This window comes from Podarcis pityusensis (genome assembly GCF_964106645.2).
Source record: "Podarcis pityusensis genome assembly, chromosome: 2".
In the NCBI taxonomy this organism is placed as follows: domain Eukaryota; kingdom Metazoa; phylum Chordata; class Lepidosauria; order Squamata; family Lacertidae; genus Podarcis; species Podarcis pityusensis.
Window position 1 is genome coordinate 77970895 of NC_138029.1, and position 16417 is coordinate 77987311.

At 38.7% G+C, this 16417-nt stretch overlaps 1 protein-coding gene across 7 annotated transcripts in view; it reads left to right on the forward strand.

Moving 5' to 3' along the window:
* ATP2B2 (ATPase plasma membrane Ca2+ transporting 2) overlaps positions 1-16417 on the forward strand; it is a 379035-nt gene that overhangs the window by 87513 nt on the left and 275105 nt on the right. For all 7 annotated transcript variants that reach the window (XM_080994177.1, XM_080994174.1, XM_080994173.1 and 4 more), the window contains exon 2: positions 14774-14826. The gene's annotated coding sequence lies outside the window, so the exon portion shown is untranslated. The remainder of the gene's footprint in view (positions 1-14773; positions 14827-16417) is intronic.

Genomic DNA, 16417 nt, shown 5'->3' on the forward strand with positions numbered 1-16417 from the left:
TTTCTGATTGGCAAGCCCTAGGCTCGTGTCCCTCTTTATTAGGAATAGATAGGTCTTTATAGCTGGATATACAGTAAGATGTGATGTTTCTTTCCCCACCCCCAACAGTACAAGAAGCAATAAATTAATCAAGCCCAAGATTCTTATAACCTTGAAAGTTCTGTTACAGGAATATATCAAGCTAGGAAGCCAAAACTGTTTATTTTATACACTCATAGACACAGAAGGAACAAAGTGTAGGGAATATTAAGTTGTACAAAGAAACAATAAACAAGAGAAAGGAAACACTGGTTTGGGATTAGGGGGCTTTTAATAAAACACTTTTAGGATTGGAGCTCATGTTTTCAGTTATGTGTGGATGATATTTGTACAAGATCTTGCTCTGGCAAGTGAATGTGGTGATAACAAGGCATTCAGTCTTGCTTATGACAGTTTAGTATACAGGTAGTCAGAGAATGAGACGGAAGAAATAAAGCAGAGGGTGGATACTTTTTTTGATGGGGTTCTTCAAATGGTATGGGTTTTTTTAAATGGTAGTGTTTCGCTTCAAGATTGTTTTGTTAAGTTTTCATTTAGGTTTTGTTAATACCTAAACATTGCATTTCAGCGGACTTAAGATATTTTGTTAAAGTTTAATGTGTTTTACAAATTGAACCTTTGCAGTCAGAATCAATTAATTCATTGAGCTTTAATGGAGCTTGCTCCTACATAGGAAACTATGCATAGGAATGCAGGTGGGCAGTTCCTAATAAATTGAGCTTTATGCTATTATCTATCATTCTTTGGTGTTTTGTATGTGCATTATTTATTTATTTATAAAAATATTTATATATTGCTAGTCATAAAAATATAAGAGCAGTTTACAACAGTTATATATAAAACAGTTCAATAAAAGCCATATAAATATGGAGATTAGCTGCTACGGAAATATGTATTCTTAATTGGATGCATAAGCCTGCCTGAAGAGAAGAGTTTTCAGCAGTTTTCAGTGTGTATGGATCTACACAGTTAAATGCATTTTAAGCCTCCCCTTGAGGGCATGGCTATGGGGGTTCTCACTTCACCGCTGGCCAGAAGTTAATTATTCTGTTCTATGCATACAGCAGGCTCACTTGATGACTCACACAGAGTTAGATCAATTGGTGCCTTTCTGTTTACAGAAGGGGCTTGGATCCAGCTAGAGGCTTCCAGAAACAGAACAGTGAGAAAGCAGCTGCAGTCCTCCATCCCTGCTGCTATTGCATAAGATCCCCCAACCCTCAAGAGCAGGGAATTTTAGGGTCAAGGCAGTTGTGCTAAGCTAAAACTACCGTATTTCTCTAACAAAAGGCTGTAACACCTCAAACGCAATTACTTAAGTCATGGGCCACTGACGTAAACCAGCTGATGAAAAGATCAAGTACTCATCTGCCTGTATGTTTGAATGGGAAGTATATATAGCATATATTTGTGGTCAAATAATTGCATAAAAAAGTAAAGGTAAAGGACCCCTGACAGTTAAGTCCAGTCGCGAATGACTCTGGGGTTGAGGTGCTCATCTCGTTTTACTGGCCGAGGAAGCCGACGTCTGTCCAAAGACAGTTTTCCCGGGTCATGTGGCCAGCATGACTAAGCCGCTTCTGACAACACCAGAGCAGTGCACAGAAACGTCGTTTACCTTCCCGCTAGAGTGGTACCTATTTATCTACTTGCACTTTGACGTGCTTTCAAACTGCTAGGTTGGCAGGAGCAGGGACCAAGCAGTGGGAGCTCACTCCGTCGCAGGGATTCGAACCGTTGACCTTCTGATCAGCAAGCCCTAGGCTCAGTGGTTTAGACCACAGTGCCACCTGCATCCCAATTGCATACTCATCATATAAAAATAAATAAAAGAATAAAAGGGGAAAATGATGAGATACTTGATAAAGGTATCTTATCCACAACATTTAACTAAGCTTATATCACAGTTGCTCACTGGAAGGACAAATCGTGAAACTGAGGCTCCAATACTTTGGCCACCTCATGAGAAGAGAAGACTCCCTGGAAAGGACCCTGATGTTGGGAAGGATTGAGGGCACAAGAAGAAGGGGCCGACAGAGGACGAGATGGTTGGACAGTGTTCTCGAAGCTACAATCATGAGTCTGACCAAACTGTGGGAGGCAGTGGAAGATAGGAGTGCCTGGCGTGCTCTGGTCCATGGGGTCACGAAGAGTCGGACACGACTAAACAACAACAAATATCACAGTTATTCCCAAATCAGATAAGGATCATACAAAATGTGTGAATTGTCACCCTATATCCTTGATTAATGTTGATACAAAAAATTTAACATTGACACTAGCAAATGGAATCCAACAGGTAATTGTGGTGGTAATCGAGAGGGATCAGACCGACTTTATAAAAACAAGACAGGCTGCAGATAACATTAGATTAGTGGCAAATTTGGCTGATTTAAATAAAAATAAAGATCAGTTTGTAATCATATCATTAGATGCCGAAAAGGCCTTTGATAAAATCTATAAACAGTATATGTTGTTAGCTTTAATTAAATTTGGATTTCCCTTGGAGTTCATAAAATAGATTAAAATAATGATCCACATCTAGAATCAAAGTGAATGGTATTATGTCTGTTTAGACATTTGTTTAGAGCCCCTGGCTAGTGCTATTAGACAACATCTAATAGCATCATGGAGCAGTTCACAATTCAGTTGAACATAAGTTAGTTTTATTTATACTTTTGTTCATTTCAGAACCTCAGACTAGTATACCCATCTTGATGCAAATGATAGACGCTTTCGGTAAAATATCAGGTTATTCTGTTACTTGGTCCAAATCAGAATTGATGCCAATAGGTCAAAATTTGTTTACACACTCATTCAAGGAATATCAATTTTGGGTATGTTCCGAATCTATTAAATATCTAGGTATGTTAATACCAAGAGATATAACACAGTTAGTTACAGTTAATATGAATAAATTAATAAAAGCAGTTTCTTCAGATATCGATAGGTGGGAGTCATTGAACCTTACCCTTTGGTGAAGGGTGAATGCTCTGGAAATGAACTCTGTTCCCAGATTCATTTATATCCTGAGAGGACTTCTGGTTTTTATATCTGGATCATATTTTCAAAAGATAAACTCATTGTTTAGGAAATGCCTTTGGGGCTCAGCATCACCAAGAATATCCTTGCAGAGAATGAAACTACAAATTAAAGGAGGAGGTTTCAGAATCCCAAATTTGGAATTATATCACTATTTAATATAAACATTAAAAAGTACTTATTTTGTCTCCAGATTTATTCCACTATATATTATTGAGAAGACGTTCTCACAAGGTATTCAGTGACCTTTTGTTATTTCAAAAAATCATATCCATACCAAAAAATATCTTGAGAAACAACATTAAGTTTAGTGCTGCCCCAGAAATATTCAATACATATTTTTTTTAAATGGCCACATTTGAAGTTAAAAGATCAAACGTATTTTATGGTTCTTCAGAATATCTTTCCTAAATTTATATTATCCAACTAAATTGTGAAAGCCAATAAAACATGGAAATGTTCAGAACAGTTTTTTTAAATCTGCATATGCCCTTATTTGGGGTTTCTCATACTGTTCCCTGAGCAATATCCAGATGTGTGTAGGATATAAATGCAAAGATTTTCACACCTTCTGATTTCTCCACAGGGAACCATCTCTCTAAAGTTCCTTGGTTGAGCATTACTGAACTAAATATATTACATGCCAACATGATTCCACCCCCCCCCCCCCCATTTTGGTCTGTATTGGTCTGTGTTTGTGTGTAATTGCAGAACTCAAAGCTCAGTTTGAAATGAGGAACCTTAGTTTATTAAAATATATTCAGCATGCCAAATTACAATCCTGGTTTCCACTAGATTGTCTTGTAGACTTTAGCGAGAAGTGAAAAGGTGCAACCGAGGTCAGAATTCTTCCTCTGCATATTTAAATATGTGTTAATAATGACAATAGTTTTATACTTTCTTTGGGGTTTTTCCAAGCTCAGTAATGTCAGTCAACTATGATCTAGATGGCTTCAGTTAACCACGACTTTTAGATGAACGAACATTACTTGATGCTTCATCATTTTATATGAAGACAGAGCCAATGCTAACTCACAAGCCACATACTGTGAAACAGTTGTGAAGTTGTGAAGTGTAGCCATAGTGCAACTAATAAAATAGCTCCACTATAAAGAAGGTTGTCACAAGTGACCTATTAAAATTAATGGGATTTCAGATATTTCCAGCTAACTTGTTCATTGATTCCAATACGCCTAAATTTCCTCAGAAATTTCTACTCAGAAATAAGCCCCATTGAGTTAAATACTATTTCCAAGTAAGTGTATTGCCGCCTGAACTGGAAGTAGCTTGAATCCTGACTGCCTACCCACCAGTGGGGGTATCATGTGAGTAAAGTTCCATTCACAAGTAGCTCCTGCTGGCAGAGGAAATATGACCTTTATTGACTGCTCTTTCATTGTGTCTGCATGCTATGGAATGTTGTGGGGAAGCTTCAGAATAGTGGAGTTTCCTCCCACAAGTAGGATTCTTCACTGGACTGCAAGTCTTGCATGAATGGAAGCTGCTGTTCTATTCATGGAATTAAGAGGAAGACAGCATCTAAGTCATTTTCTTAGCTATATTTTTCCTAAGCCCCCTAAAATAATCTTTTACATTTATATTTTGGATAGAAGAAAAATGATTTGTAGTATGGTGAAAAAAAGAAACTATGCTAATAAATACTTGGGAAGAGAGAGAGAGAGAGAAAAAGAGTGCCATTGGAAATTGGAGCATTAAACACAATAGATCAATGACAGTTGGTCACTGTGAATATTTCAATGACAGAGAAGAAAGAAATCTGAGAAGCAGAAGTGTTCTACGACTCCTTGGGAAATGGTGATAGGTAGACTTCAAAAGGTTCTGATATTCATTTCAAGTCTTCAAAGTTTGGTGTTTGATAATCACAAAAAAAGAGTGGTTATGTGAGAATTTTTGTTCTTCATGTGCCAGTAATCTTAGAGAATGTTTTCATGTAAGAATTCAGCAGTGGCTCCCCCCGCTCCACTTTACATGAAAACTCTGTTTGAATTTCTGGTATAGAAACTTCTCAACCTACAGTTTATTGCCCTTTGTGATTATCTTAACCTGTTTATCTTATTTATTTCAAACATTTATAAGCTGTGCTCACATCTTTCTTGGATTCCAGAGAAGGGTACATAAACATTCAAATAACAATCCAAAATCAAAACTAACAATAAAAAACAACATTGAAAAGTTCTGAGAAGTAATAAACTAAAAAGCTATTCAACCACCTCAACCAATGCATTCTTTTTAAGAAATAAAAAACTGGGCAAATAAACAAGAAGAGGATGCATTGTGGGTGCCTGTCGCACTTCCTTTAGGATGGGTATTAGAAAGGCAGGGTTCTATCACTGAGGAGGCCTTCTCCTTTACAGCTGCATTATACACATCCCCTACAGTTGGAACCTGGAGAAGGCCTCATCTGAAGACCATATTGCATCTTCCTCCTCATCATCATTACTCACCCTTCACCCTAGAAGGTACATTTCTTTTTATACCAAATCGACCCATGTGTTAAAATTGGCTGATGTCCTGTTTGAGCTACCAACCCTGTCAGAGGTGAGAACATGAGGAAAGGTTTTTTCAGCTGTTGTGCCCCAATTGTGTCATGCCATTCATGGGAAGGTTTGCTTGGAGCTGTTTTTGTTATCTGTTAGGCACCAGAGATACTTCTTAAAAACAAAGCAAAAAAACCAAGCATTTTGAATCTCCCAATAAATTTTAAACTGAATTTTAATCCACCATTGTCATGCTTAATGTTATTCTATTTTATTGTTTTTCTTGTACTTTTGCAACATACATACATGTACTTTTAGCCTTTAGATGATTAGGTATTATATTAATGTGGCCTCTATTGGACTGTTATTAATGAAAATCTAATAAAAGTTACTTAAAAAAATAAAATAGACTGTTCCTTAGTGGCAATACCTCCTTGTTGAGAACTTCAGATTCTTAAAGGGACAAACCACTGGTCTAAAGATAGGCATTCCTCCCCCATTCCATAGCCTTCCATTTGGTGCATGTTCTGTGCCACTGTATCAGTGAAGTAATGTGGGAGGCACAAGACCCAGAGGGTCCTGGGTCTGGTTTTGTAGACCTGGTGGTATGGAAGGCTGTTCTGTGAGCTCTTGTCTGAAAGTCTCAGGAACAGTGGTCTCCTGGGCTCCAGCAACCAGCTCAAGGCATGAGAGGAGAGAAATAATTCACAACTGCCCTGCTGCAATTTAATCTTACTCATAGATTTGAACAGTCATACCATTTTATTGTTAGAGTCAAGAAGCGGCTGTTGTATGATGATTAGTTCACTGAAACAAGCAAAAATAAATAAATACTTTAAATACTTTTCAAAATCTCATTGGAAATGGCAGGCAAAACTGCTTCTCTTTACTCAGTTTTTTGTTCCTTAGTTTGGAAGGTTCTAGATATTTGCAGTTTCTTTCAGTGGATGGGATGTGTTAGACCTGCCTTTTACATGAACAGATAATAATAATAATAATACTTGTTTCTGAAGTTTGACCTGCAAGATACAAAAAGTTAGTAGTCTGCAAACATATAGGTATTGTGCAACTACTGTTTTTGTTGTGTATTGGTTTGCAGTGCTTTCTATGCCTGGATACTTTGTGATGAATAACAAACATCAGCAGTGCAGATTTAAAAAAGTTCTTGCCAAGACTATGCAGCAAATACTCTTGGCAACTTCTGCTGCAGGGATAGTATTAGCACTGAAAAGGAAAATAGCACAGATTGAAAAGCAAGTAAGCATCCTTCATTAGAATTTTCTGACTTTACATGTAGATGAATGGTACCAAACTGGTGAACTTCAGTTTTTTTGTGAAACTTGTGCTTCAGAATTCTGAAATTAGAGTTCTTTTTTCCCCTTTTTCTTTTTAAACCTGAAAAAGAAACATTAACATGCTGAAGCTTGATTTTTGTTTTGATAAAACTACGGTTTGGGGGTAAATAGAGGCAGAATAGTAGGATCCCATGACTAATTAATAGGAACAAAGACCTAACAGCACTTTTGACACCTTTAAAGGGTATAGAATACAGTGAGTGTCCCCCTCAAATGAGCAAAATTGGTCAGGTGAAAAATGCAAGATGGCAGTCATAAATAATTATTTAAATTCATTTTCCCATCTCCTTTGCATTCAGTTATAATATAATGCTGGAAGTTACTATTATCTATAGCTGCAACCACTAGAAAACCACCAGCAAGTTCTTGTGGACATATCTTTAAATGTCATGTTGTTTAGTCTTTAATCGTGTCCGACTCTTTGTGACCCCATCGACCAGAGCATGCCAAGCACTCCTGTCTTCTTTAAATGTCATACTTGCCCATGAACATACTTGCCCATGCATTTTGAGGCCGTCTTGGTAGCTCATCCCAGATTTATTGTTTCTGTAATCTGCAACTCCTGGTCAGTCCATGGAAAATCACTCATATAGCAGCATGAAAATATGTTTGCTTCCCAGTGGTGAATAAAACCATTAGTGATGTCAGTACTATAATCTGTGCATCCTCACAGATAGGAGGTCATGGGACATGGATGGTGCTGTGGTCTAAAACACTGAGCCTCTTGGGCTTGCCGGTCAGAAGGTCATTGGTTCAAATCTGTATGATGGTAATGAGCTCCCGTTGCTCTGTCCCAGCTTCTGCCAACCTAACAGTTCAAAAGCACACCAGTGCAAGTAGATAAATAGGTACCGCTGCAGAGGGAAGGTAAATGGCATTTCCGTGTGCTCTTGCACTCACCACAGTCCTCCGTGCACCAGAAGCAGTTTAGTTATGCTGGCCACATGACCCGGAAAGCTGTCTGTGGACAAATGCTGGCTCCCTTGGCCTGAAGTGAGACAAGTGCCATACCCCATAGTCTCCTTTGACTGGACTTAACCGTCCAGGGGTCCTTTGCCTTTGCCTTACATAGGAAGTCATTAAGTTCCACTGAGTCTTCTATAACTTTTAGCACCTAGCTTAGGCCTGCTTCATCAGACGTAATGTTATTCAATGGCTTAGAATTGTGTGTTGAGTAACTTTTCATCTGCTGAATTGTCATACTTTTATTTCTTTGGAAATACTCATGAAACCAAAGCATGTTGGGAAACTCACTCTGAAACATTTCCTTTATTATTGTGGATTCTCTCTCACAACTGTTGCAACCAAAGTTTTTGTAAAAAGGTTTGAGTCCTTGAGAAGACCTCTGCTCTTGATTCTATCATTCAACTATAATGCAATGGGCATGATTGGAGAACATTTGCTGAACCTCTGGTAGTCATGTCATCTGACAGTATCATCACTCATCACTTTGAACTTGGTGACATAATGGTGAACCATACCGGAACAAAACCAGCAGTACAGAAACTCAGCGACTAAGAATCAACACCTCATAGCCATAACCAATGGACTTCCAGATGTTGTACTCCAACTCTCATCAATTCTAGTCATCATGACTAATGGTCAGGGGTGATTGGAGTTGAAGTCCAATGTCATCTGGAGGCCCATAGGTCCCCCACCTCTATAGTCTTTAGGTGGACAGTATGTGTCTTGAATGTCTCACAGGCACCCAGGCATCGGTTTGAACACCAGTGGGAATAAGAACATAAGAAGAGCCTGCAAGAGCCCATCGGGTCCAGCATCTCATTTTCACAGTGGCCAGCCAGCTGCCTGTGGGAAACCCGCAAGCAGCACAAAAGCACTCTCCCTTCCTGTGGTTTCCAGCAACTGGAATTCAGAAGCATTACAGCCTCTGGCTGAGGAGGCAGAGCACAGCCACCAGGGCCAGTAGCCTTCCATGGTCCTCTCTTCCATGAATTTTCCTAATCCTCTTTTAAAGCTATCTAAAAGCTGTCATAATCCAGATTTGTGTTGCATCAGGTACTGATTTTTGCAGCCAAAATTTTTGCAAGAAGGCTGGAGTCCTTGAGAAGATCAATGTGATCCTCAGTTTCTCCCCACCCCCCACTCTGTACAATTTACTGCAGTTTCTTTCCAGCTATGAAAGTAACACTGAGGTTTAATGAAATTACCGTATACAATTCTTGGACCATTAGCCACACCCTCTACTTCTGTTCCAGAGCATTTAGGAAACAGCTGGAGAACATTTGAGCTCATTACCCATTGAATTTGATACGTGTGAACAGTATTTACTTTTAGGGGAATTCTTAAACACATATAGCAGTTTTTGCTTGTAAAAGCCAGTATAATTAGAATTTTCTTGTTGCAATGTTGATCCCAGAAAATGAGATAATTTTATTAAACCAATGTTCTTGAGTATGGGATTATGTGAACTTCTGAGTCTCACAGAACTATTTGTGCAGCAGACAACAATTTTGTCTTCAGTTATTCCATTTTTTAAAATAAGAGGAATATAAGCATTGTTTTTCACAAAGGATAGTCCATGTATATTGGGGTGGAGAAGTGTCCATGATACATTATTTATTTATTTACTTACTTAGCACATGTATATCTCACTGTTCCAGTTAGTTGACTGCTGAAGCTCAACACACACACACACACAGAGAGAGAGAGAGAGAGAGAGAGAGAGGATAGCCTTGAAAAACCAACCCACCATATTAAGGAAGGTCTTTAGATCACAGGCAATGGATTATTTCCAGAAGTGAATGGCTACTGCTGCAGCATAATTTAATGGACAGAATGACGGTTTCAAAATACTATTTTCTAGGTGCTATTTATTGTCAAGTTTACAAAAACCTGCAGCTTTACTGGAACATTTGTCCTTAATTCTTCATTTAAGCATCATCCCTTATTTTTTTGGCTACCTATAATATATTCGATATTATTCGCAATCTGTTGTACTTTTATCATTAATTGCTACTGTTCATACAGTTACCAGAAACTAATTAAAAGGCAACAACTGATCTCATGTGAATATTATGTTGTTTAAAGCTTGCTTATTCCATTAAATTAGGAGTAGCTCTTAGTGAGAAGAAATTGTTATATGAACATGAAACTTGACACTGCTATCTTAAACATCAGAAGTGATATGTTGCAAGGCTAGCTTACCGATAGGCGACTCACACTTCCAAAATGTTCCATTTATTATGATGTCTGCAAAAGTATACTGAACCTTCTGTAACTATGTACTCCAGACAGTAATTATCTTGATTATTTGTATGTTGTTGTTTTCTAAAAGCTAATAAACATATCCTTAAACAAAACAAAAAAAGAAATACTATTTATGAAGATGGGAATTTTGTGATCATCTCAGTGATTTCAATATATAAACAATTTAGCTTATTACCTAGGTCATATATTTATGCCATGTCCACAAGCACTTTTTTTGCCTTCTGGAACAAAAATGAGAAGTATGAGATTTGACCCTGGATAGACTATTTACCTAGAGTTATATAGTATTTCTAACACCTATTACCTTATTATCTAACATGCCAGATTTCCTTGCTTCCTACACAGAATTTTGCCTTAAGGCTGTCCACTCAGACTGTTGCTAACCAACGTTTTGCTTACTTTGTGTTTGTTCAACAGTGCCAGCTCATATTTCTGGATATATGTCCTCTTAGAGAGAGAGAGAGAGAGCTGTTTTTCCTAATAACCCCCTTGACTCATGTAATAGAATGAGGAAACTTGGCACTTACAGCTTTTCAAATTCATCACCTGATGAGATGTGACAGTAGATGCGCCATAGCCTCCGAGAGGCCTCTACTGGCATCCCTTTTGACATATTGCAGTAACATGGCAGCTGTCAGCTTTGTTTTATAATGCTATAATTACTAATACTAGAATCCTAAACATTTTTATTAAAAGAATAGAAGTAAACATTTTCTATTAGGGTCACACAGTGCTGAACAAAGCAGTACAGCCTTTTTAAAATGCAGCAACAACCAAACCCTGCTGCAATAAATTCTTGATAATTAAAATGAGAATTCACTTTGCAGGTTGCTCTTCCACTGCCACTGGAATGAAGATTGAGTGGGGTGGAAGGTGGGGGAGAAGACAGGGCATAGCATCTCATGGTAAAAGGTAAAGGACCCCTGGATGGTTAAATCCAGTCAAAGGTGACTATGGGGTATGGCGCTCATCTCGCTTTTCAGGCCAAGGAAGCCGCAGACAGCTTTCTGGATCATGTAGCCAGCATAACTAAACCGCTTCTGGTGCAATGGAACATGACAGAAGCCAGAGCATACAGAAATGTCATTACCTTCCTGCCTCATCGGTACCTATTTATCTACTTGCACTGGTACGTTTTTGATCTGCTAGGTTGGTAGAAGCTGGGACAGAGCAACAGGAGCTCACCCCGTCACGTGGATTCGAACTATCAACCTTCCGATCAACAAGCCCAAGAGGCTCAGTGGTTTAGACCACAGCACCACCCACATCCCTAGCATCTCATGATCCTTAGAGCATTGGACAATTCCAAAAGCCTTTATGTGTCCTTCTATAGCCCAGGCTTCCTGACCAGCAAGGCCCTAGAGCTAGCCAAAAATCAGAGAGTTTCCAGATTTTATGGTGAGGGACATTGTAACGATCCATTCCTTGATTGTAGCAAGGATCCCAGGAGACTCTGGTTGCAGGAAAGCCTAGTGCCAGGATTTCTACTTAATTTGTGGAACAGAGAAGATTGGGAATAGTACCTTTTCTCAATGCCCATATGGAAACAGAAGCACTGAAACATTCCTGTGTTTCTTTGCCTTTGAAAGCTTCAGGACTTGGTTCTTTTTATGTCCTGGTGCAGAGAGATGCAACTGACGTCTTGTTGAGGCCCACCAACTTTGGGTTTTGGCCCCACCCACTTTGCACTGTTCAGGCCCTACACATTTTCTTTGGGGGGGGGGGGCTCCCCACCCCTACATAAAACACCAGATCGACAAAGTGAGCCAATGACTAAACATCCATTAAGCTATCAGCAATTAAAAGGGGGAGACCAATTATCACAAAAACCATAAAATGCCATTAAAAGACTGAGTGAACAGGATGGACTTCACTTGGCACCTTAAAAATGGCGAGAAGGGTGTTAGCTGGACATTCTTAGGTAGGGATTTCATAACTTGGGTGCCACTACAGAGAAAGCCTTCCAACAGCAGATGGTTCTCTTAAGATCTTAATTGATAGGAAGCTTCATTTGGGAGAAGGTAGTATTTCTTGTGGAACTGTGATCACCAGAATTATCCACAAAATCTACCAATCTGTGTGATGAATGTTTACAAAGTCACTTCTACAGTGGGGAGAGCTGCTACCAAGGTAGTGTTTAAATCAGGCCCTTTCCACTTAGTGTGGAACCATTACTCAGTTTCTTTATTAAGGGTATATGCAGATTCATTTCAAGAGTTTTAGAAGATTTTCTCAGAACATAATTTATTTTCTATTTGAAACATCAGAGCTGACAGAAATATTGTTCCAATATTGACTGTGTATATAGCAGTATTTTTCTATGTCTGCAGGATAATAAACAAAGCAAGTTATTTCCCATCCCCAGCTTGGCATTTGGATATTTATGTATATTGGAGAAAGTTATTCTCTTGGTAACAGCACCTTGAGTATATTTTAGGAATTATAAGTACATTTATGCTTACACATTTTTTTCTTTGGCTGTTGGGTGTAGAGCTAAAAAGAACTGAAATAACAAGACAGCAGCATTATCAGTATGGCAGGATTTAAGATTGTGCAATTGAAAAGCTGAGATTGGAAACATTTTCTAGCTCATATTCAAAAGTGTTTAAGGGGTTCTTAATGACTGTGGCTCTTTTTGTATTGAAAATAAATGACCCGACACAGCAATGCAAATGTTTGAATAAAGTGTAGTTGTTTTAAAAATGGTCTAAGTGAAGTAGCTTTCATAACGTTCCATGCACCTCATTTTAGCGTTTTAGTATTTTACAGTCAGAACAAAAACATTTTTTAAAAACAACAACAACAACAACACACATTTAAAATAAGTTTAATAGGTATTTTTCTATCTGAAAATGATGAAGACATGGCATTTATTCCAATAAACTCAAGGACACCCACATCCAAGCCAACAAAGAAAGAAAAGAGGAGTGGAAGATCTAAGGTCAAATTAAAATGTGCAAAAAGCAGAAACTGCAGAAAGCAGTCCTAACCATTAAAACTGGAGCAGACTGCAAAAGCTTGGTGGCAAACTGGCAGAAGTAAATTTCAGCTTAGAAGCAAGATGGGACAAGCCTGGAAAGAACCAGCAGAATGGCCTTCTTATATGGCTCAGGACACTCTTAGCAAATAGGTGTTTTTGTGTGCAGAGGTTGTTCTTTGTTCCCCACAGCTGTCCAGAGCTGAGAACGCATTTACTTGTAGAGACTCAACTTTGCATATTCTAAACAACACTGGGAAAACTATTCACATATGTGCTGCTGCTTGTTTAAGAATTTGTGAAGAATATTTAAAGTGTTAAGGATTGATCATCTGTCCAGCTGCTCACAGTGCTGTGGAGGTGAGGGCCTCTGGCAGATGTCAACTCATCAGGGCTGCTGGCGGATGCATGACTTGTCATCGTTCTGTTTGATGTAGGAATCAGGCTTTAGTGTGCTGGCACAAACCCTTTGGAACTCCTTTCTGTTATGTATCAGACAGACACTATCTATACTGCCTTTCTGCTGTCTATTGAAGACCTTCCTTTTTCAACAAGCCTTCAACAAGTTCTCTCTCTCTCTCTGAGCTGTTATTTTACCAAACACTGAACAGAGAAGGTAGAAATAAGTTTTTGGTTTGTCAGTTTTCCATTTCAGTATAATCAGTCTTCCTCTGCTCTAAATCGCCAATCAGCGATTATTCCTTCTGCTCCCATAATCAGGCTATTTGTATGCTGATCATTTGTCTCTACAGCAACTCACTATCATATTGCAATGCACTGCTGCTATTTTGAGATGGTGCCCAAATCATCATATTTATAGTTTATCTTTTAGGTGTTATGCCATAACTTTACTTTTACAAAACCATCTGAAAAAGGAAATCAATAAGTTTTGTTTTCTCCTGCAAGGTGTCTGATCACCAACATGTGCCTAATTATTCATGCTTTCTGCCAACTGTCATTAGGTGCTGAAAGGCATTCTGAATGTCTGCAACCAAAGGTTTAAATGGTCTAATCTTAACAACTGAAGCACAACAAATTTTCACTGGCTATTTTTTAAAAATGACAACAAAATTTTGGATTAACTCAGTTTAGATTAAATGTTACTTGAAACCAGAAAATAAATTGAAATAGCAGTAACTTTCCAATGCTTTGGAAATAGGCTGTATTGTATTGTACAGGTAGTTACTCTTGCAAACCTACGTCCTTTTTAAAGTGTGGTATAACAGCTCTAGGTAATGCTGCACAAGCAGCATTTTACTTCCACAGTGGGACTTCCTCCTCCCCCCATGCACTCCCAAATTTGCTCCAGAAGATCCCCTAACTCAATCTTGTGTTCCTTATGAGATGAGAAAGAATGGGACAGAGTGAAATCCAGGAAAACTCAGTGTGAGGCAGATTTTCCAAATACTGGAGCTGGGGGAAGCTCATGATATTCAAGATTTCAGTATCTGTGTTCTATAAATGAGAAATATTTCTAGATCTTTGACCTAGATACATCTGAAGGCTGTTCTTGTTACTGCTGCTGCTTCCAATATGTTTCCTGAATTTTCTTTGCTATGAAACTTGCAGTGTTAAAATAGCAATTTGTCATTATCACTGACTACAACCTGTTTGTTTATATTTTACTTTAGGACCCGCATACCATTGTATGAATACCAGGCAACCATTGGATTACATGCTTATGGTAAGTTTTCTATTTCTTCAGCATGTTTCATGGTCTTGATGTCATTGCTTACATTCATTAATTATGCTCATTATGATCACTGAGCGCAGTTTATCATTTAAATAATCCCTCGAAACCACTTGAAGACTATCTGAGACTGATACTTCCCAGCTTAAGTACATCCAATTAAGTATATCTTGGTGCTTTTTTTGGCTGTAGTACCATATATTTGGAATGTCTTTGCCAAAGAGGAGCTTCTCTGGTGCCACCTTGGATATGTTTTTCTGTCCTTTTGTTGTTTTAATTGCTTTGAATGTTGCATTCTATTGCATTCTTTTCATCCTGTTAGCTCACGCTGAATGCTGAACAACCAATTTAATTAACAAAAAAGTTATTCTTGTATTGCTGCAATGTTCAAGTTCAAAAACATATTAAATGCGCATTATTAGTATATTGATATCATAAACTGCCTTAGCATGGGAGTGGGGCCTAAACCAATCTGTTTCATACACAGTTTATGCACACAAAGGAGTCTCATAGGCTTAATAGAGCTGTTTACCACCCGTCCCCCATGCTTGCACACAGGTCACTCTGCTTTATCTCTCTCTCCCACCTTTGTGAGTGCAATGAAGCAGTGCAAAGGATCATTAAGGGAAACAAGAAATCGGGGGTGGGGCACTTCCACATGGCAGCTTACTGTGGACAGTGCTGCTGTAGAATCCAAATTTCATGTAGTGTTTACATGACATTACCTTCATCAAGAATGTTGATGCCCAATACAGTGGTACCTCGGGTTAAGAACTTAATTCGTTCCAGAGGTCTGTTCTTAACCTGAAACTATTCTTAACCTGAAGCACCACTTTAGCTAATGAGGCCTCCCGCTGCCGCCATGCCGCCGGAGCATAATTTCTGTTCTCATCCTGAAGCAAAGTTCTTAACCTGAGATACTATTTCTGGGTTAGCGGAGTCTGTAACCTGAAGCATCTGTAACCTGAAGCGTATGTACCACTGTACAGAGGTACCACTGTATTCTTTTTTTCAATGTGATCCCAATTTACCATTTTTGTGCAAATCCAATAACTAAAAAAACTGAAACCATGTGGAATTAAATGGGGAAGAAAATTGAAGAAAAGATTAAATGGGGAAGAAAAGAATGGAATCATGATTATCATTATTATATTTATAAGATGTCAATTGCAAAGAAGTGTGGAGCCAGCATATGATGAAATTGTACAATGGAGGCATGAGATGCACTTTGGTGGGGAGGGAATTCCACAATTTAGGGGCTGCCATGGAGAATGCCCTGTCCCCGGTCACTACCCCAGAACCTCTGAGGGTGGTGGAACTACCAAGAGGGCTCCAAAGGGTGTAGCGTGGTTAGCCAGTGCCCGGGGCATGCACACACTGGGGGTGTGGGGTGCAGAGGGTGAACGGAGCATGACATGAATCTGTATCTGGTTAAATTTATTACTGGAATAGGAGAGACTGAACACCTTTTAACAGCTACTGAGCCCTTTTCAATAAATAGAAATAACATTTATACTTAATATTGCAGGTTATATAGACACATGCAGTCAGTGTGTGTGTGTAAAAATTAAATCAGTAACCCTTT